The following is a 23212-nucleotide window of genomic DNA, read 5'->3' on the forward strand; positions in this document are numbered from 1 at the left end:
GAGTCAGGTTAAGGGTCAGGGTTGGTCAGAGTCAGGGTCAGGGTGTTAGGGTCAGGGTTAGTCAGAGTCAGGGTTGATCAGGGTCAGGTTAAGGGTCAGGGTTGGTCAGAGTCAGGGTCAGGGTGTTAGGGTCAGGGTGTTAGTGTTAGGGTCAGGGTATTAGGGTGTTAGGGTCAGGGTGTTAGGGTCAGGGTTAGTCAGAGTCAGGGTTGGTCAGGGTCAGGTTAAGGGTCAGGGTTGGTCAGAGTCAGGGTCAGGGTTAGTTAGGGTCAGGGTTGGTCAGAGTCAGGTTAAGGGTCAGTCAGGTCAGGATCAGCGTTAGTCAGGGTCAGGGTTAGTCAGGGTCAGGGTTGGTCAGGGTACCGGGACCCTGTGGACCCGCTGGGGACGGGTGTCAGCAAAGCCACGTGTGGATCAGGAGCAACTTGATGAAGATCTGTACCGGAGCGCGGGATTGAGTCGGCGACGTCAACTGTCTGTAGTTTGGGCGGCGCTTTGTTTTATTTTGGTTTCCATTTAGAACCGGATTTGCATCGATCCCGCGCGGGGCGGGGGCGGGGCGCGCGGGGGCGCGGGGGGCGGGCGGCGGGCGGGGCGGGCGGGGGGGGCGCGCGGGCGGGGCGGGGGCGCGCGCGGGGCGGGGGGCGGGGGCGGGGCGGGGGGCGGGGGCGCGGGCGGGCGGGGGCGCGCGGGCGGGACGGGGGCGCGCTGGGGCGTCACTTCCGGTGTGACAGGCCATGGCGCCACCTCATTGTGTCTGTGTGAGCCGGACCCGCAGGTGAGTGAGTGAGGGGAGGGGGCCGCCGCCGCTCAGGGCTCCGTGTCGCCGCCGCTCTCCCCCCCGGCTCCGTGTCCGCACCTTCGCCCCCCCCCCCCTCCCGCTCACTCACTCCCTCCCTCCTCATTCACTCCCCCGCTCACTCCTCACTCCCTCACTCCCTCCCTCACTCACTCCCTCCCTCCCTCACTCACTCTCCCTCCCTCACTCCCTCACTCACTCACTCACTCACTCACTCACTCACCCCCTCTCTCCCTCACTCACTCCTCCTCCCTCCCTCACCCCCCTCTCTCCTCCCTCCCTCCCTCCCCCCGCTCCCTCACTCACACTCCCTCTCCTCCTCCCTCCTCACTCTCCTCATTCACTCCCCGCTCCCTCACTCACTCCCCGCTCCCCCTCACTCACTCCCCTCCCTCCCTCACTCACTCCCTCCCTCCCCGCTCCCTCATCACTCCCCGCTCCCTCATTCTCTCCCCTCACTCACTCACTCCCCGCTCCCCCCTCACTCACTCCCTCCCTCCCTCACTCCTCCCTCTCTCCCCTCTCCTCCCTCACTCACTCCCGGCTGTCGCGGGGTCGCGGTCGCGTCACCATCGCTCTCGGCGCCGCTGATTCAAAGTTCATGGCAAGATTTGAGTTGTCATTTTACACGCTCTTTAGATTCTGTACAAATATAATTTTTATTTTTAAATACACGTGTGATGTAATGTATTTACCACAATCAGGGAATTGAACACGAAACTAAATCTGTTTCCAACCTTTGGGGTTTTCTAGTTTATTTTAACTTTTTCTATTGTGATCATGACTGATTTGTTGAGTTGTGGCAACCCTTGACCAACTATCACACTGCCCTTTGAACAATGAAGTGCAGTCTGCAACAGTCTGAAGTCATGATTCAAATATTTTTATTGAAATGATAATGAAGTTGTAGGAGTTTGTGGAATTGTTGTGACGGATGTGTTTTTGTAGTTCAGCAGTGGGTAATTTGATCAACACAGACTGGCCATATCAAGTATGAATTTTATATCTGATCCTGATTTTGTTAAACTATTTCATTTTTGATATCTACTGTAAGTATAGTAACAGGTATAGCTGTTTAGTGTTATATTAAAAAAACATTTCTCATTTGTGAGACAATAGCAGGTGTTGCAATTTGGGACGTCTAACAAGGGCTGGACCTACACAATGAATGGTAGAGTAGGGAGTGTAGTAGATCAGAGGGATCTAGGAGTGCAGGTGCATGGTTCCTTGAAGGTCGAGTCGCAGGTAGATAAGGTGGTCAAAAATGCTTTTGGCACATTGGCCTTCATCAGTCAGTATTGAGCAGTGAAGAAGGGTCTTGACCCGTAATGTCACCCATTCCTTCTCTCCAGAGATGCTGCCTGTCCCACTGGGTTAATCCAGTTTTGTGTCTATTGAGTATAGGTTGGGAGCTCATGTTGCAGTCGTATAAGACGTTGGTGAGACTGCATTTAGAATATTGTGTTCAGTTCTGGGCACCCTGTTATCGGAAGGATATTGTTAAGCTTGAAAGGGTTCAGAGAAGATTTAAGAGGATGTTGCCAGGAATAGAGGGTGTGAGGTGTAGGGAGAGGTTAAGTAGGCTGGGACTCTATTCCTTGGAGCACAGGAGAATGAGGGGTGAACTTATAGAGGTGTATAAAATCATGAGAGGAGTAGATTGGGTAGATGCAGAGTCTCTTGCCCAGAGTATGGGTATCGAGGACCAGAGGACATTGGTTCAAGGTGAAGGTGAAAAGATTTAATAGGAATCTGAGGGATAACCTTTTCACACAAAGGGTGGTGGGTGTATGGAACGAGCTGCCAGAGAAGGTAGTTGAGGCTGGGACTATCGCGACATTTAAGAAACAAACAGGTACATGGATAATGTTCAAGAAGGAACTGCAGATGCTGGAAGATCAAAGACACACAAAAATGCTGGAGAAACTCAGCGGGTGCAGCAGCATCTATGGAGCGAAGGAAATAGGTGACGTTTCGGCCCGAAACGTCACCTATTTCCTTCGCTGCATAGATGCTGCTGCACCCGCTGAGTTTCTCCAGCATTTTTGTGTACCCAGGTACATAGATAGGACAGGCTTGGAGGGATATGGACCAAGCGCAGGCAGGTGGGACAAGTGTAGCTGGGACATGTTGGGCCGAGGAGCCTGTTACCAAACTGTGTCATTCTATGACTCTAATAACAACTTTTGTGGAGTTTCCTATACATTGAGGGAGGCAGGAAGTGGATGCTCGTCGGTGGTGGATGTGGTGAGGTACTTCACTTTAGTAGAAGGTAACTGGTATAGCAAAATACAGACTTTTGATGGCTTTGAACCACACATGGGAAAAGTTAACCAACTTGAGTTTATGGTCATATGCACCAGTATGTTGAGGTGCAGCATCACAGGCACATAGAATCACAAATACATTAATTATACATCGTACAAATTCTGCAAGGCGCTAAAAGAAAGACTTGAAAACAGATCAAGACATTAGTGCAAAAAACACAATTAGAAAAACAAGCCCAGAGTGGTGTTCCTTGCTAACGTTGGATTCAGGTTGTACCGATTTGTTCAAGAACCTGATAGCTGTAGCAAAGGTGCAAAACAAAAGGAGGGACAAAGAGAAAGACTTTGGGGGCAGGAGGTGGAATTCAAATTTGACATTAACGTGAGTGTGCCAACTTAACTTGACCCACAACCCGCATGTTCATTTACCCCTTCATACCCCAACCCTCCTCCCTCCTTTCATACCTGTCTGGATCTAAGGGAACTAACTAGAAATGGTGTAATCATCTGAAATTGTTGAACTCCTCGCTCTTCAGACAAAGACCATATATGTGCCTCATGAAAATATAAAGTATGAACTCTGCCTCTACTTTCACTGGTACAATGTCCAAAAATTAATAATTACAGTGATTGGAAGCTGAATCATGCGTGCAGACAGAATGGTGATCTTGTACAAAATGACCCCATGCTCCACATTTCACCTTTTGAATGTAGGGAAGATGACAAAATGATCAGAAGATAGTGCATTGGAAGAACGATGAGTAAATCACTGCTTCTGAAAGTTTGAGCACCTGGATGGTGAAATTACAGTGATTGCACTGCCTTTGGTAGCAAGATACCCTGTGAGGGCTGAATGGAGTATTGAATAAAGTTTAGTGGAAAGAAAGGGCTCTCTTTGGATTGCTGAGAGGGATGTGTTGTCATTAAATCACACGGGATTTATCAGAACATGTTATTTGGCCACTTGAAAGTTTTTGTACAGGTACTTTGCCTATTGGAAAGGACTGCTTTTTATTTTGAGAACTGCGGAAAGTTGGTAGTCCAAATGAATTTTGTAACCTCATCAACAAGTTATTTCACACTTCACATTTTGTGGCCCACACATGGTGATACATGAACTCGGTGGAATTAAATTTGCTAATTCTTCGAGGTCAAGGGTGCATTATTTAAACTGTAATTTGATCTGCTCTGGAGTGACTGTTACAGATGGAGGGCATGAACATATTTGGTAGGTATGTTCTTTGGGAGGGCCTGCAATTCCACTGTTTTCACTTGTTCTTTATACATGGTCTTGTTAACATAGAAAAATAGATGCAGGAGTAGGCCATTCGGCCCTTCGAGCCAGCAGCACCATTCAATGTGATCATGGCTGATCATCTAAAATTGGTACCCCGTTCCGGCTTTTTCCTCTTATCCCTTGACTCCTTTAGCTCTTAAGAGCTAAATCTAACTCTTGAAAACATCCAATGAATTGGCCTCCATTGCCTTCTGTGGCAGAGAATTACACTGATTCACAACTCTCTGGGTGAAGAGGATTTTCCGCATCTCAGTCCTAAATGGCCTTCCCCTTATACTTAAACTGTGACCCCTGTTTTTGGACTCCCCCAACATCGGGAGCAGTTTTTCCTGCATCTAACCTGTCCAATCCCTTAAGTATTTTATATGTTTTTTATAAAACCTCCTCTCATCCTTCTAAATTCCAGTGAATACAAGCATAGTTCTCAGCTTTCCCTCAGCCCTCGGGCACCTCCTCTCCTTTTTCCTTTCTTTCCTTCCCCTCCCCCCCCCCCCCCCCCCCCCCCCCCCCCCCCCCCACACTACATCAGTCTGAAGAAGGGTTTTGGCCCGAAACATTGCCTATTTCCTTCGCTGCATAGATGCTGCTGCACCCGCTGAGTTTCTCGATTAAAAGACTCATTGGGCTTGATTGCTTCTTGGATGCTCATTCTATATTTTAGGTCAATAATTCCCATGACTGAATGTGGAGTTTATTCAGGGGTGCCTACAGAACATCCATGGAATCTTTTTTCCAGGAAATCATTTTTGAAGGTGACTAAACATAATGAGAGCACTGGTGCCTGTGATGGTAGTATGGAAGGGTACACTGACATTGGTTTCTTATCCTACCAATATATTTTGCAGAGATGGAATTGGTGGAGCGACTCTTGCTTTGAAGTATAGAAGCAAATGACAGCCTGGTGGATAATGAACTTGATGCTGAGTTTCAGGTCTTGATTTTCAGATAGATGTTTCTTTAGATGGTCAAAGACTGCTGCTGTGTTCTAATCAATGGTGAATGTAGCCATCAAATCATTCCTTGAATGGTTGGTTCTCAACGTATGGAAAGTGGTCCTCATTGATCCTTAATTGAGACCCTGGAGTGATATAGAGAACAAAATTAAAGAAGACCAAGATAAGGTGGATTTAGAAATGGCATACTGAAGGAAAACATGGTTGTGGTGGAAAGACAATATTCAGGCTGGGGGTCTGTGGAGTTCCGCAGGGATCTGTGCTGGGCAGCAGAACGGCAAATGGAGCTTAAATCGAGCAAGTGTGAGGTGTTGCACATTGGGAGGTCAAATGTAAGGGGGGAATATGCAATTAATGGCATGACCCTCCAGCTGTATTGATGTACAGAGGGATCTTGGAGTCCATAACTACCTGAAAGTGGTAACACAAGTAAATAGAGTGGTATAGAAGGCATATGGCATGCTACCTTTCATAGGTAGGAGCATTGAGTGCAAGAGTCGATGTGAGGAGCACGGGCAGGTAGGAGGACTGGGTAATGCCTCCAGCGCGTTCAGATAGGCTGCAGGAGGCGTCCCAAGGTCACAAAGATGGGCGACCTAGGAGAGGAGAGGGATGTCAGTTTGCTGGACCTGGCCCAGCACATCGAGCGTATTTTGAATAATGGCGCCAAAAATGGTGGAGCCAGCATGTGTAATATATGCAAAATGAGTGGCTGGAACATGCTGCAGGGTTGGTGGTGGAAGATGATACATTAGTGCAATTTAATAGTCTTTTATGATACGATAGAACTTTATTTATCCCGAGCGAAAATGATCTGCCAACACAAGAAACAATAGGCACATATTGGATAGACGTATGGATATGGAGGGAGTGTGTATGAAGGAACTGCAGATGATGGTTTACCCTCTGAGTTACTCCAGCATTTTGTGTCTATCTTTGGGTATGGAGGCAGTGATGAAAGCTGATGTATAGGAGCAAAGAGATCCTTCTGCAAATGTACAGGGCCCTGGTGAGACCACACCTGGAGTATTGTGTGCAGTTTTGGTCTCTTGATTTGAGGAAAAACATTCTTTCTATTGAGGGAGTGCAGCTTCGGTTCACCAGGTTAATTCTAGGGATGATGGGACTGTCATAAGATTAAAGAATGGAGCGACTGGGCTTGTATTCACTGGAATTTAGAAGGATGAGAGGGAATCTTACAGAAACATAATTATTAAGGGATTGAACACGCTAGATGCAGGAAACATGTTCCCGATGTTGGGGGAGTCCAAAACCAGAGGCCACAATTTAAGAATAAGGGGTAGACCATTTAGAACTGAGATGAGGAAAAACATTTTTTTGAGAATTTGTGGAATTCTCTGCCTCGGAAGGCAGTGGAGGCTGATTCACTTGATGCATTCAAAAGAGAGTTAGATAGAGCTCTTAGGGCTAGCGGAATCAAGGGATATGGGGAGTAGGCAGGAACGGGATATTGATTGTGGATGATCAGCCGTGATCACATTGAATGGCAGTGCTGGCTCAAAGGGCCGAATGGCCTACTCCTGCAGCTATTGTCTGTGTATCTATGTATATTGGTTACGTGCAGGTAGATAAGAGACGGTCTTGGTATCTACAGCACAGACTTTGTGGACTGAAAAGTCTATTGTATATTATTCTATGGATGTCAAGAAGGGGAGAGTGTTGAAGGATTGTTAATCATCTGGAGTAGAGGTGATGGTGAACCAGCACGTTGGTATCCCTTCATTATACCTTCATGGGTAGATGCTGGGGCAAAGTGAGTGAGTGGAGTGAACCAGGAAGGAATAATCTCTTTATAATGCTGTGAGAGAAGGGAAGATGTGTCTGGTGGTGGAAGGTAGCTAAAACTAGATGATGTGTGGAAAACAATAACCAGAATTGGAGGAGGCGTTTGAAAATAGAAGTGTAGAAATGTAACACATTTGAGATTGGAATGAAAACCAGCGTCAGTGGAGGGAAGATAGACACGAAAAGCTAGAATCACTCAGCTGGGGTCAGATAACATCTCTGGAGAAAAGGAATAGGTGATGTTTCGGGTCGAGACCTTTCTTCAGACAGACATTTGACTATGGTAAAGGAAAAGCCACCATGAGATGAAAAAGAAAGCCATCATGAATGAGTGGAAAGTGCCATCATCAGAGCAAACTGAAATAATATGATGTGGTCCCTACAGGAATTAGGATGGGAGGAGAACATTTTAAGAATCTGAACTTGTAATGGGTATTGATGATTCAGGCATCTCTGAGGTTGTGACAGAAATGGAGAAAGAAAACTATCAGAGATGGACTATATCATTGGGTTAACCCTAGTGGGAACAGAATACACAATTTCAAGAAGTATAATTTGAGCTCCACATTGAAGTAGGAAACAGCACAAAAACAGTCATCAAGTCTACTAATAAGAGGTGATTGCAATCTAAAATGAGGTGCATTCTATGTAGCCCATAACAAGACAGACATTGCTTAGACCTAATGTAAGGATGAATTTCTGATCTTCCAATCTACCTCATTGTAGCCCTTGCAGTATCTTTTTTATTGGATATTTACAGCTGTAACGCTATTTTCTGCACTCAGTTTTCTCTGTTGCACTACCTGATGTATTTGTGTGCTATATGATATGCCTGGATATCACACAAAGCAAAGTTTTTCACTGTATCTTGGTGGACATCACAATTGAGTTTAAGTTGTTCAATGCGACAAAACGTTTGTCCAGATGAGGAGGTGTTTGGATCTCTCTTTAAGAAAAAAAATGAAGCACACTCAGATCTTTGGGGATTGGATGGAAGTGTAGAGGGATAGGCATTTCTGGTGAAAATTAGCTATTAGGACCATGAGAAATGGAGAACAGGGGAGAGAAAAGACTTTGCCACAGTGAACCCACTGTGATGGATGTTTGTGTGAATTAAATTGTGTGTATGTCTGTAGGAAATTGTCTTTGTTTGTATTGCTGTGGAAATGGAATTTTGTTTGAGCCCTGAGGCTCAAATGATAATAAATATTGTATTGTATTGTATGATACTAGAAACAGTTAAAATGATCCAGAACTTATTTTGGAGATATTTGTATTAGAACACAACCTGCATGAATGGATTGGATACAAAATGCTGGAGTAACTTAGTGGGTGTGGCAGCATCTCTGGAGAAAAGGAATGGGCGACTTTTCAGGTCGAGACCCTTCTTCAGTCTGAAGAAGGGTCTCGACCCGAAACGTCGCCCATTCCCTGTCTCCAGAGATGCTGCCTCACCCGCTGAGCTACTCCAGCATTTTGTGTCTACCTTTGATTTAAACCAGCATCTACAGTTCTTTCTTACAATAGACAATAGACAAAAGGTGCAGGAGTAGGTCATTCGGCCCTTTGAAACCAGCACCGCCATTCACTGTGATCATGGCTGATCATCCGCACTCAGTATCACGTTCCTGCCTTCTTCCCATATCCCCTGACTCCGCCATCTTTAAGGGCTCTATCTAACTCTCGAAAGCATCCAGTGAATTGGCCTCCAATGCCTTCTGAGGCAGAGAATTCCACAGATTCACAACCCTCTGTGTGGAAAAAGTCTTTCCTCATCACTGGTTCCGGACTCCCCCAACATCGGGAACATGTTTCCTGCCTCTAGCATGTCCAAAACCTTAATAATCTTATATGTTTCAATAAGATCTCTCATCCTTCTAAATTCCAGAGTATACAAGCCCAGCCGCTCCATTCTATTAACATATGACAGTCCCGCCATTCTGGTAATTAACCCCGTGAACCTACGCTGCACTCCCTCAATAGCAATATTGCCCTTCCTCAACTTTGGAGACCAAAACTGCACACAATACTCTAGGTGTGGGCCCTGTACAACTGCAGAAGGACCTCTTTGCTCCTGAATGGATTGGATAATTTGCTTTGGTACATCACTAATTTTGCTACTAAGTAGCTTTACTTGTATAATTCGAATTGGAATGGTGAAATTAGCTGGGGATTTTTTTCTGGAAAATACTAATGTGTATGTCATTTGCTTTCATGGTAGGTACATATAAGCTGTTTGAGACTGACTATATGTTTGCAGGATTGAAGCTGCTGGTAGGCAATGGAAAGATGGCAAATCTGCTAATCAGATAAAGCTTTATAATTAAAACTCAGCAAGAAATATTAGATCAGGTAGAACCTGTGGAGCGAAAAACAATTAACATTTCAGGTTGGTGAAGGGTCATCAACCAGAAGTCTGAAGAAGGGTCTCCACCCGAAACGTTGCTTATTTCCTTCGCTCCATAGATGCTGCCTCACCTGCTGAGTTTCTCCAGTATTTTTGTCGACCTTCGATTTACCAGCATCTGCAGTTAGAAACATAGAAAATAGGTGCAGGAGTAGGCCATTCGGCCCTTCGAGCCTGCACCACCATTCAATATGATCATGGCTGATCATCCAGCTCAGTATCCCGTACCTGCGTTCTCTCCATTCCCCCTGATCCCCTTAGCCACAAGGGCCACAGCTAACTCCCTCTTAAATATAGCCAATGAACTGGCCTCAACTACCTTCAGTGGCAGAGAATTCCAGAGATTCACCACTCTCTGTTCACCATCTGAAAGTCAAGTTTCATTCCATTCTTTTCTATTGAATTATATATGAATGATCCTCAATAATGGCTCTCCTCACCTTCTATCCATGCCCGCATGCATCATTCATATATAATTCAATAGAAAAGAATGGCATGAAACTTGACTTTCAGATGGTGAACAGGGATGAAACTGAGGAGAAGAATATAGCTGATTGCATCAACATCTGCATATAAGGTAGAGGGAAAAGGCCAATCGAAAGTTTGAATTGGGTAATTACTATTGATGACAGCAGAATCTAATTAGATTCAACAAGGTACAAATAGGAATTTATTCAATTCAATTATATAAAAAAAAGTGGTGAGGAAGTAATACCGTGCTGATTAACAACGGACACCATCCCCCCCCCCCCCCCCCATGCCCCCACCCAAAGGGTTTACTGTATTTCTGCCACCACGCTGCTTGGCTAACATCAAACTTTGGTTAAGCTACAGTTAAACGTTTGGAAGGCTGCCACAAAATTCCACCAATACCTAGCTGTTGTTCCATATAGCATCCTTAATATGTCGATGTAGTCTTTGCTTGATTCTATCTTTGTATTCTCTCATTCTGCTAATGTCGCCCACCTCATCCATCTGTTGCTAATAGTCTCATTGGTACCTCTTAAATAAAGTGCTTTGTACTTGTTCCTGCACCTTAAAATTCTCAGTGGTCTTTTCTGTGAAGCCTCCTTCCTGTAGAACCAGACAATTTGAGAGTTCAGGATTTGTAGCCTTATGCTGGCAACCTAGCAGTGACTGCTTAAATCTTTCAGCCTCTTCCTGCTGGTCAACTTACATCCTGTGACTGTTTCAAATTAAATGATTGTGGTTGCATGCCTCATTTTACTTGATCTCATTTCCTGACTGACTGATGACTTGCATGTAACAGCTGAAAAAGAATAATTTCCATTGTTCTTGCTCACTGTTCTTGGGTCTATGAGCCTACTCATAATATTACTTGTGAAGTTGAGCTTTTCATAATGTTTTGAAACAAAATGAGCATTGCAATACCTGCATGGCCAAATTACTTCCACATTTTGAATTACTTTATATATTTGTATGCGATCATCATACAAATACAAATTATTTAGGAGTGTGGAGTAGGCCACGGCACCTGAACCTGCTCTGCTATTAATAAGAATATAGCTGATCAGGTATAACTTCAAGTCTTCTAGTTGATGCTGACAGGAGCACGTGCACCATCCCATTTCCAGAATTCAATGGTTAATGCCTTCATTTTGCTGACGATCAAGGAAGGGGTTGCTTTGGCACCACATTACTAAGCTCTCCATCTCCTTAATGTACTCTCTCTTGTCATTGTTCTAGATCCAGCCCACTATGGTGGTGTCATTTGCAAACATGTAAATGGAGTTGGAGCAGAATCGTGAAGGTATAGGCAGTATAGTGAGGGGCTGAGTACTCATCCTTGTGGGGCACTGGTGTTGAGAATTATTACGGACGATGATTTGTTGCCTATCTGTATTGAATGTAGCCTGTGGGTTAGGAGTTGAGCATCCTGTTGCAGAGGGGGTGTTGAATCCCAGGTCTAGGAGTTTGGAGATAAATTTGGTTTTGGATGATGGTGTTGAAGGTGGAGGTGTTACAGGGATGAGTGTGTTGCCAAGGAGATGGCATCTGCTGTGGACTTGTGACACTAGGTGAAATGCAGTGGATGAAGGATTACCAGGAGCCAAGACCATCCTCCAGAAGCACTTCATGATAGTGGATGGCAGAGCTGATAGGCAATAAGAATTCCAAAGATTCATGGTTTATCTCTCATCTCATAAATGGATATCCCTTGTTTCTGAACAGTGACTCATTGTTCACAGATCCTTTTTTAAAAATTTCAAACAAATCACCTTTCACTCTTAAAGTCCAGGAGATAGAAGCCTACTCTGTCCAACGTTTCCTCATAAAACAATTTGTCTGTTCCATGCTAACAAATGTCAGCAGGAGCTGGAGGATTGGGATAGGTTAGGCTTGTTGATACCCCTACAGTTCAGTGGACACCAAATTAAGTGGTGTTTTAATGAGATTTCCATCGCAGAAAAAAAATTGACCTTGGTTTGTAAAATTTAAACTTGTTCATTACCCATGGGCTGTCTGTAGAAAGTACTTGGATAGGTGATGTTTCGGGTTAGGATTCTTCTGGAACCAGCATCTTCAAATTCCTTGTTTCTCTGCATTTTGACTGCAGAAGGGCCCAAACCCGAAATGCCACATCGATGTTCTCCAAATCATAAAAAGTTCCTTAGACTTTAAAAACAAATTTAGACTTAGCACCTTTTTGTTGCCTTCTAGAAATCTATCTTTAACCATGAATCTATTACTTAAAAAAAGAACTGCCTTTTTTTGGGAGGGGGAGGGGGGGGGGCATGGAGGTTGCAGATACGTTACTCACTGCAAGAGATTTTTAACAGTCTTTAAGCCTTCAATTTAATTTATTATTGGTTGGAGTATTATATTAGCATAGCAGTTTAGATGATGCTTGATTTATTCTGCCTATATTATCTTTGCCAAAGTTCCCTATGTATATTTTGTGCAAACATGAGACTTGGGAGTTCAGCAGCTGTTTCATTTTTATCAGATATCAACATTCTTGAAGGTTAAGGAATCCATTCCAGAGAAGGAGTCTGGTGGAAGCCTCTGATTGGTGGAAGAGGACCAGAGAAAGCAGCTGATTGGGTGCAACCCCAGGTTTACATTTCTGCTTTCAGGTTAAGGGATCTGTGAGTTAAGGGATCTGTGAGTTAAGGGATCTGTGAGTTAAGGGTTCTTAAGGGTTCTGTGAGTTAAGGGTTAAGGGATCTGTGAGTTAAGGGTTCTGTGAGTTAAGGGATCTGTGAGTTAAGGGATCTGTGAGTTAAGGGATCTGTGAGTTAAGGGATCTGTGAGTTAAGGGTTCTGTGAGTTAAGGGTTCTGTGAGTTAAGGGATCTGTGAGTTAAGGGTTCTGTGAGTTAAGGGTTCTGTGAGTTAAGGGTTCTGTGAGTTAAGGGTTCTGTGAGTTAAGGGATCTGTGAGTTAAGGGCTCTGTATTTATCAGTAAAGGTACAATTTAAAGGATAAAGATTTTTATAGTGAGGGAGTTGAGTTAATTTGGGAGTAAGCTATGTCAGTGGAGATTGGCCCCGTGGTTTGCTCAGCCTGCAACATGTGGGAGATCAGGGATATGGTCGCTGTCTCTGGTGACTACGTTTGCAGGAAGTGTGTCCAGCTACAGCTCCTGGCAGACCGCATTGAACGGTTGGAGCTGCGATTGGATTCATACTGGAGCATCCACGATGCTGAGAAAGTCGTGAATAGCACGTACAGCGAGTTGGTCACACCGCAGGTAAAAGGAAAGAGGACAGAAAGGGAACGGGTGGGCAATAGCCAGCAAAGCAGTAGGCAGGTAGTGCAGGAGTCCCCTGCGGTCATCTCCCTCCTAAACAGGTATACCATTTTGGATACTGTTGAGGGAGATTGCTCATCAGGGGAAGGCAGCAACAGCCAAGTTCATGGCACCATGGGTGGCTCTGCGGCACAGGAGGGGAGAAAAAAGAGTGGAAGGGCAATAGTAATAGGGGATTCAATTGTAAGGGGAATAGATAGGTGTTTCTGTGGCCACAAACGAGACTCCAGGATGGTATGTTGCCTCCCTGGTGCAAGGGTCAGAGATGTCACTGATCGGCTGCAGAACATTCTGGAGGGGGAAGGTGAACAGCCAGTTGGCATGGTGCATATTGGCACCAACGATATAGGTAAAAAAAGGGATGAGGTCCTACAAGGTGAATTTAGGGAGCTAGGAGATAAACTTAAAAGTAGGGCCTCAAAGGTAATAATCTCTGGATTATTACCAGTGCCACGGGCTAGTCAGAGTAGAAATAGGAGGATATTGCAGATGAATACGTGGCTTGAAAAATGGTGCAAGGGGGAGGGATTCAAATTTCTAGGGCATTGGAACCAGTTCTGGGGGAGGTGGGACCAGTACAAACACGACGTTCTGCACCTGGGCTGGAATGGAACCAATGTCCTTGGGGGAGTGTTTGCTAGTGCTGTCGGGGAGGATTTAAACTAATGTGGCAGGGGGATGGGTGCAAGAGCAGAGAGGCAGAGGGGTGTAAAATGAGGGTAGAAGCAATAGGTAGCAAGGTGAAAAGTAAAAGTGGCAGGCAGACAAATCCAGGGCAAAAATCAAACAGGGCCACTTTTCAACATAATTGTATAATGGGTAAGAGTGTAAAGACAAGCCTGAAGGCTTTGTATCCTAATGCAAGGAGCATTCGTAATAAGGTGGATGAGTTAAATTTGCAGATAGTTATTAATGAATATGATATAGTTGGGATCACGGAGACATGGCTCCAGGGTGACCAAGGCTGGGAGCTGAACATCCAGGGATATTCAATATTCAGGAGGGATAGACAGAAAGGAAAAAGGCGGTGTAGTGTTGCTGGTTAGAGAGGAGATTAACGCAATAGAAAGGAAGGACATTAGCTTGGAGGATGTGGAATCGATATGGGTAGAGATGCGAAACACTAAGGGGCAGAAAACGCTAGTGGGAGTGGTGTACCGGCCACCTAACAGTAGTAGTAGAGTTGGGGATGGCATCAAACAGGAAATTAGAAACGCATGCAACAAAGGTAAAACAATTATAATGGGTGACTTCAATCTACATATAGATTGGGTAAATCAAATTGGCAGGGGTGCTGAGGAAGAGGATTTCTTGGAATGTATGCGGGATAATTTTCTAAACCAACGTAGAAGAATCAACGAGAGAGCAGGCTATTCTAGACTGGGTATTGAGTAATGAGGAAGGGTTAGTTAGCAGTCTTGTTGTGCGTGGCCCCTTGGGCAAGAGTGACCATAATATGGTTGAGTTCTTCATTAGGATGGAGAGTGACATTGTTAATTCAGAAACAAGGGTCCTGAACTTAAAGAAAGGTGACTTTGAGGGTATGAGACGTGAATTGGCCAAGATAGACTGGCAAATGATTCTTAAAGGGTTGACGGTGGATATGCAATGGAAGGCATTTAAAAACTGCATGGATGAACTACAACAAGTGTTCATCCCAGTTTGGCAAAAGAATAAATCAGGGAAGGTAGTGCATCCGTGGATAACAAGGGAAATCAGGGATAGTATCAAAACAAAAGATGAAGCGTACAAATTAGCCAGAACAAGCAGCCTACCAGAGGACTGGGAGAAATTCAGAGTCCAGCAGAGGAGGACAAAAGGCTTAATTAGGAAAGGGAAAATAGATTATGAAAGAAAACTGGCAGAGAACATAAAAACTGACTGTAAAAGTTTTTATAGATATGTGAAGAGGAAAAGATTAGTTAAAACAAATGTAGGTCCCTTGCAGTCATAAACAGGCGAATTGATCATGGGGAACAAGGACATGGCAGACCAATTGAATAACTACTTTGGTTCTGTCTTCACCAAGGAAGACATAAACAATCTGACGGAAATAGCAAGGGACCGGGGGTTAAATGAGAGGGAGGAACTGAGTGAAAACTGAGCGAGGTTAGCCGGGAAGTGGTGTTAGGTAAATTGAATGGATTAAAGGCCGATAAATCCCCAGGGCCAGATAAGTTGCATCCCAGAGTACTTAAGGAAGTGGCCACAGAAATAGTGGATGCATTAGTGATAATTTTTCAAAACTCTTTAGATTCTGGAGTAGTCCCTGAGGACTGGAGGGTAGCTAATGTAACCCCACTTTTTAAAAAGGGAGGGAGAGAGAAAACGGGGAATTACAGACCAGTTAGTCTAACATCGGTGGTGGGGAAAATTCTGGTCAGTTATTAAAGATGGGATAGCAGCACATTTGGAAAGTGGTGAATTCATTGGACAAAGTCAGCATGGATTTATGAAAGGTAAATCAGGTCTGACGAATCTTATAGAATTTTTTGAGGATGTAACTAGTAGAGTGGGTAAGGGAGAACCAGTGGATGTGTTATATCTGGACTTTCAGAAGGCTTTCGACAAGGTCCCACATAAGAGATTAGTATACAAACTTAAAGCACATGGTATTGGGGGTTCAGTATTGATGTGGATAGAGAACTGGCTGGCAGACAGGAAGCAAAGAGTGGGAGTAAACGGGTCCTTTTCAGAATGGCAGGCAGTGACTAGTGGGGTACCGCAAGGCACAGTGCTGGGACCCCAGCTATTTACAATATATTTTAATGATCTGGATGAGGGAATTGAATGCAACATCTCCAAGTTTGCGGATGACACAAAGCTGAGGGGCAGTGTTAGCTGTGAGGAGGATGCTAAGAGGCTGCAAGGTGACTTGGATAGGTTGGGTGAGTGGGCAAATGTTTGGCAGATGCAGTATAATGTGGATAAATGTGAGGCTATCCACTTTGGTGGCAAAAACAGGAAAGTAGACTATTATCTGAATGGTGGCCGATTAAGAAAAGGGGAGATGCAACGAGACCTGGATGTCATGGTACACCAGTCATTGAAAGTAGGCTGCAGGTGCAGCAGGCAGTGAAGAAAGCAAATGGTATGTTAGCATTCATAGCAAAAGGATTTCAGTATAAGAGCATGGAGGTTCTACTGCAGTTGTACATGATCTTGGTGAGACCACACATGGAGTATTGCGTACAGTCTTGGTCTCCTAATCTGAGGAAAGACATTCTTGCCATAGAGGGAGTACAGAGAATGTTCACCAGACTGATTCCTGGGATGGCAGGACTTTCATATGAAGAAAGACTGGATAGACTCGGCTTGTACACGCTGGAATTCAGAAGATTGAGGGGGGATCTTATAGAAACTTATAAAATTCTTAAGCGGTTAGACAGGCTAGATGCAGGAAGATTATGTTGGGGAAGTCCAGAACTAGGGGTCACAGTTTAAGGATAAGAGGGAAATCTTTTAGGACCGAGATGAGAAAAACATTTTTTACACAGAGAGTGGTGAATCTGTGGAATTCTCTGCCACAGAAGGTAGTTGAGGCCAGTTCATTGGCTATATTTAAGAGGGAGTTAGATGTGGCCCTTGTGGCTAAAGGGATCAGGGGGTATGGAGAGAAGGCAGGGATGGGATACTGAGTTGGATGATCAGCCATGATCATATGGAATGGTGGTGCAGGCTCAAAGGGCCGAATGGCCTACTCCTGCACCTATTTTCTATGTTTCTATGTTAAACTCCTATCAGCAAATATTGCAAGCAGTCTGAATGTGTAAGGTTTTGTCATTTTACCTGCCCATTATCCACATTTCCTAAATGATTATTGTACAGTGATTTGGAACAGGGATTCTTTTGAGTCATCATCTTCCTCTTAAAAATCAAAACTTTGTAGCCATGTTGACACTCTCTACTGAAAGTAAGCATGCAGGTACAACAGGCAGTGAAGAAAGCTATTGGCATATTGGCCTTCATTGTGAGAGGATTTGAGTTTAGGAGTAAGGAGGTGCTACTGCAGTTGTACAGGGCCCTGGTGAGACCGCACCTGGAGTATTGTGTTTAACTTTGGTCTCCTAATTTGAGAAAGGACATTATTACTATTGAGGGAGTGCAGCATAGGTTCACCAGGTTAATTTCTGGGATGACGGAACTAACATATGATGAAAGAATGAGTCGGCTGGGCTTGTATTCGCTGGAATTAGGGATGAGAGGGGATCTTACAGAAACATATCAAATTCTTAGAGGATTGGACAGGGTAGATGCAGGAAAAATGTTCCTGATGTTGCAGTCCAGATCCAGGGGTCACAGTTGAGGAATGTTGGAGACCATTTAGGACTGAGATGAGGAAAAACATTTTCACCCAGAGAGTTGTGAATGTGGAATTCTCTGCAACAGAAGGCAGTGGAGGCCAATTCACTGGATGTTTTCAGGAGAGAGTTAGATTTAGCTCTTAGGGGTAAGGGAATCAAGGGATATGGAGGAAAAGCCGGAATGGGATACTGATTTTGGATGATCAGCCATGATCATATTGAATGGCGGTGCTGGTTCGAAGGGCTGAATGGCCTACTCCTGCACCTATTTTCTATGTCTATGTTTATAGCCACCGCCACTTTCCAGCCCTCCTTATCCGTTGGTATTTGCCCATCATTTTTACATAGGCTAGAAATCTGAAATAAATTATACTGAGATTTGTGATTTCCATGATTGAACACAAGGCGCATCACAATTTCTGAGGAGGTTTCAAGCAAAGATCACATCTTTGGTTTCAAAGGAATGAAGCAGTGGAAAAGCTTGTGAATTTGCAGGCAGCACAGTGGTGCCTGCCACATGGCAAGTATGTGCAGCTCCAGTGACCAGGGTGAAAGGTAATGTTACAGTGCTTGGGAATCTGAAAAGACTGAAGGTGGATAAGTCCTGGGCCAGGTGGACTATACCCCAGGGTTCTGAAAGAGGTTGCTTTAAAGATTGCGGAGGTATTGGTGGTGACCTTTCAACAATCACACGGGTCAGGAATGGTGCTAGAGGACTGGAAACGTGCAGGTGTTATTCTGCTGTTCAAGAAAGGACCGATGCAAAAGAGGCCGGTTAGCTTAAGTGATTGGTAAGATTTTAACGTCCGTTATTAAGGATGAGGTTTCTGAGTACTTAGGAGCACATGATAAAATAGGCCCTAATGTCAGAATGGTTTTGTGAAGGGGAGATATTGCCTGATAGATCTGTTGGAATTCTTCGAGGAAGTGAATAGCAGGACAGACAAATCAGAGAGTGTTGTTTACTTGGATTTTCAGAAGGCCTTAAATAAAGTGCCCCATAAAGTGAGACTGCTAGACAAGATGAGAAGCCATGGTATTAGGGGGAAGATACTAACATGGTTAGGAGATTGGCTGAATGGTAGAAGGCAAACAGAGTAAAGGGAGCTTTCTCTGGTAAGATGCCGTGACTGGTGTTCCACAGGGGTATGTGTTGGTGCCGAGACTGGTGTTCTGCAGGGGTCCGTGTCAGTGTTGGTGCCGAGACTGGTGTTCTGCAGGGGTCAGTGTTGGTGCCGAGACTGGTGTTCCGCAGGGGTCAGTGTTGGTGCCGAGACTGGTGTTCTGCAGGGGTCCGTGTCAGTGTTGGTGCCGAGACTGGTGTTCTGCAGGGGTCCGTGTCAGTGTTGGTGCCGAGACTGTTGTTCTGCAGGGGTCAGTGTTGGTGCCGAGACTGGTGTTCTGCAGGGGTCAGTGTTGGTGCCGAGACTGGTGTTCTGCAGGGGTCCGTGTCATTGTTGGTGCCGAGACTGGTGTTCTGCAGGGGTCCGTGTCAGTGTTGGTGCCGAGACTGGTGTTCTGCAGGGGTCAGTGTTGGTGTTGAGTGCCGTGTTCTAGTGTTCCACAGGGGTATGTGTTGGTGCCGGGACTGGTGTTCTGCAGGGGTCAGTGTTGGTGTTGGTGCCGTGACTTGTGTTCTGCAGGGGTCAGTGTTGGTGCCGAGACTGGTGTTCCGCAGGGGTCAGTGTTGGTGCCGAGACTGGTGTTCCGCAGGGGTCAGTGTTGGTGCCGAGACTGGTGTTCTGCAGGGGTCAGTGTTGGTGCCGAGACTGGTGTTCCGCAGGGGTCAGTGTTGGTGCCGAGACTGGTGTTCTGCAGGGGTCAGTGTTGGTGTTGGTGCCGTGACTAGTGTTCCACAGGGGTATGTGTTGGTGCCGAGACTGGTGTTCTGCAGGGGTCAGTGTTGGTGTTGGTGCCGTGACTAGTGTTCTGCAGGGGTCAGTGTTGGTGCCGAGACTGGTGTTCTGCAGGGGTCGGTGTTGGGTCTGCTACTTTCACATGTATATCAATGATTTGGCCTAGTTTGTAGATGAATTGGTGAAGGGGTTGGTCTTGAGCAGGGAGCAGAGAGTCTGAAGAAGAATTTGGACAGGTTGGGAGAGTGGGCAAAGAAGTGGAAGATAGGTTACAGCATAGCAAAGTGGGGGGTCATGCATTTGCTAATACTCCTCTGCATTTGGAGTATTGTGAACAGTTTTGGGCCCCTTACCTGAGGACAGATGTGCTGGTGGTTGGAGAGGGTTCAGAGGTTTACTAGCACAATCCAAGTTGGTGATTAGGTTAACGTATGCCGAGCATTTCACAGCTCTGGTATGTACTTGGGCTTGAATTGCAGAAATAAGACAAGATGTATGATGATCTGAATCTAAAGTAATATACAAAGTATTTAATGTTGATTATGGAGGTAGAAATGAAAGCACCTCTACAAGAATGTAGGAAATGAACAGTCTTAGATAAGACAACCTTACCAGTGTGACTTTTAAATTGGTGTCTGTCAATACTACTGTTTGCACATCCCACCATGGTCAGAATTTTACTTAATTATTCACTAATTTGTCATCTTAAATGGCGAATGATGTAGCTGACGGTTATATTCACAAAGAACAAACAATTCTACTCTCAGCTGTGTAGAGATTATCAAAGCTTGTTTATGGTGCAATAATCATCTAGCTACTATTTGGTAAGGGAATCTGTGTGGTGATAGTCTTTTTGGTTGTCATCTTTGTGGACTGACCACTTCAATTTGAGATAACGTATCAGTTTGTTCTCCAGAAGAGGGAATGGACTTGAAATGGGTGTGCAAAGGACACTGGTTAGTTTGTATTTGAACACTTAGCTTTCCAAGGATCATTCTTCTGATTGGACACGATGTCTGTTTCCATCAATCTTAATTTATAGCTTTTCTAAATAGTTCTGTAAATATATTTAACTACTTTCCCTTAATCATCCAGTTCTTGAAGTGATTGTATTTTCTGGTTTGATTTGGGGATTTGAATAAAGGAGATGAAAATTTATGTTAGTGTTATTCAAGCTTACAACAGTGTTTCTTTTACATTTTGTTGCTTTAAGTCTTGGCTTATTATAAAAGAAATAACTTCAACAATAAAATGTTTGGAAACTGTATCTGTGTCTTGACTTTGATATAAGTATGTGGAAATTTACTTTCTAATATATTTTACAGAGGGAATATTTTGTTTTAATGTTCTCCCTTTAAACACAATATTCTTTTGCTGGTGTATAACAATCCATAAATGCTCTTCTTGCACAAAGTGGTTGTATTTCAGATACCTTTGTCAACTGAGAAGCCAACTTAAACAAGCGCATGTAAACATCAGAAATATTTTTGTACATTTGCCCATTTCACGATTACATCTGAGAAGAGTCACTTAAAGGAAGATTGTCAATAACTTCAGAACTGATAATATTATTATACAGCAAATATTTGAGATGGTAAACAAGCTCCATCATTTGTATACTGCTAAACCATTGAATTTTGTATAATCAAGCATTACATCACATCCTCTGCTGACTCACGGGAGTAGAGGTTTAAACATCACTCCAAAATGTGTTCATAATTGGGACTGATAATTCTGATCACTGCTGAAAGACTTGTACGTTGTTAAAGGTAACATCTTTTGACTGAAATTCAATGTTATTGGGCAATTTAGAAGTTGACACAGCAGCTCCCAGGTCCTATTCAAAGAGCCAAGGTCTTCCATACCTCTCCAAAACCCCCCTCTTGTATTTATTTGCCTTGGAACAATCTTGAAATCTTAGTTGAAACAAAAGGTAATTGTGTGATATTCTTGTATGTTTCTTGCAGTACTGAAGTGAGTAAGCTTGGTTTCCAAATGTGTTGGATTTATTGATCCTTTATGCTCAGATACCAGATGCTGCTGCCCATTCTGTATCCACCTGACCTTTAATCTTTAATGAATCATCATGTCACCCACGGGATCATCAAATCTGCGGACCCTGATATATGTGTCGATAATTTAATTGATGATCAGTTTAAGTCCAGGTCAAATACAAGGAACTAAATGATTAGCTGTGACCATCCCAGTGTACGGGTGGCACAGCTACTGAACTGCTGCCCCGCAGCACCAGAGACCCAGGTTCGATCCTGACCACGGGTGCTGTCTGCATGGAGTTTGCATGTTCTCCCTATGACTGCATGGGTTTCCTCCGCATCTCAAAGACATGGGGGTTTGCAGGTTAATTATTCTCTTTAAATTGTCCCTAGTGTGGAGGGAGTGGATGAGTAAATGGGATAACAGAACTCGTGAGAACGGATGATTTATGGTTGATGTGGTCTTGGTCGGCTGAAGAGCCTTTTTCCATGCTGTCTCTCTAAACTAAACTAGATTTAAGATCACCAGCTGATTTGTTTGTCAGATTTGCCATTCCATTGTTTCTGCTAATGTAATATTAACATTCAAGCTTATCTGAGAGTTACCCGATTGTAATCAACATCTGGACACATCCTGCAAAGTAATTCTAACACTTGTGACTGCCACTTTTCAGCGGTTACACTAAATCAGTTATTTTGCTTCAGTGTCTTGACATTTTGAGAGGTGAAAATCATGATATAAATGTCCTGATTTGTTGACTGATTGCAATGATATTGTTCATCCCTTCACTAAAGATCAAAGCAATATGCGATGGGATCATACGTCAGTACTTACTGAAACATTAATTGTTGTAACAATCTGATGTTTGGAAAGTGCATTTTAAAATGCATTTCAAAGGAAGCTCAAAAAGAAGAATCAAACTGTTTGGATTGGGGATAAACAAAGAGCACTGCTCACTACAACACTTTTATAATAGCCTGCATTTTGTGGTAAGCAACAAACAAATGGTGCCAAATATTTATTACCCATAACATTTGCCCACAGGCTTTCAGTAAACTGTTTAAAAAGGCCAAAGCACTTACAGCATCCTCTTCAGAAATCTAGTATCTGTGTAAACTAGACAAACAGTGTATCTTTAACAAATATAACAAAGGTATGGCATAGTGGCACAACAGTTCAGCTGTGCCTTACGGTGCCAAAGACCTGGGTTTGATCCTGACAATAGGTGATGTCTGTATGAAGTTTATATGTTCTCCTTTGTACTACGGCCCTGGTTTCCACCTACAGTTCAAAGACGTGCAGGTTTGTAGGTTCATTGGCTTCTGTAAATTGTCCCTAGTGTGGAGGATAGAACTAGTATATGGGTAATTGTTGGTCACATGAACTTGGTGGGCATATGAGCCTATTTCCACACTGTATCTCTGAACTAAAAACTGAAAAACAAAATCACAAAGAATTAATAATGAGTCCAGAGTTTGCAGCAGGAAGTTAGTGTTGGTTAGAATGTTAATTTAATGCAAAAGCATGTACAAAAAGCAGAAAAAAAAAAAGTTAGGAAGGAATGTTAGGATTGAGAAATTGTAGTGGATGGTGAACAATAATTAAAATCTTGAAGAAATGATTTGTCATGTTATTAAAAGTAAATTTTCAGTGTTGGAGCACTTGCTTAGTACGTTTGTGTAAAATGCTGCTTAAAAATTCACTTGTAAGTAAGTTTATTGGCCAAGTAGTCACATACAAGGAATTTGCCTTGG

At 43.9% G+C, this 23212-nt stretch overlaps 1 protein-coding gene across 5 annotated transcripts in view; it reads left to right on the forward strand.

Moving 5' to 3' along the window:
* The window catches only part of LOC129707558 (disks large-associated protein 4-like), a 206471-nt gene that overhangs the window by 147794 nt on the left and 35465 nt on the right, over positions 1-23212 (forward strand). The window contains exons 1-2 of one of the 5 annotated variants that reach the window (XM_055652702.1): positions 753-778; positions 12498-12607. The exons of 2 other annotated variants lie outside the window; for them this stretch is intronic. The gene's annotated coding sequence lies outside the window, so the exon portion shown is untranslated. Of the gene's footprint in view, positions 1-721; positions 779-12497; positions 12608-23212 lie in introns of those variants that run through there. 2 more of the 5 variants (XM_055652701.1, XM_055652703.1) reach the window with 2 other exon arrangements.

Source organism: Leucoraja erinacea, chromosome 21, assembly GCF_028641065.1.
Source record: "Leucoraja erinacea ecotype New England chromosome 21, Leri_hhj_1, whole genome shotgun sequence".
Classification (NCBI taxonomy): domain Eukaryota; kingdom Metazoa; phylum Chordata; class Chondrichthyes; order Rajiformes; family Rajidae; genus Leucoraja; species Leucoraja erinaceus.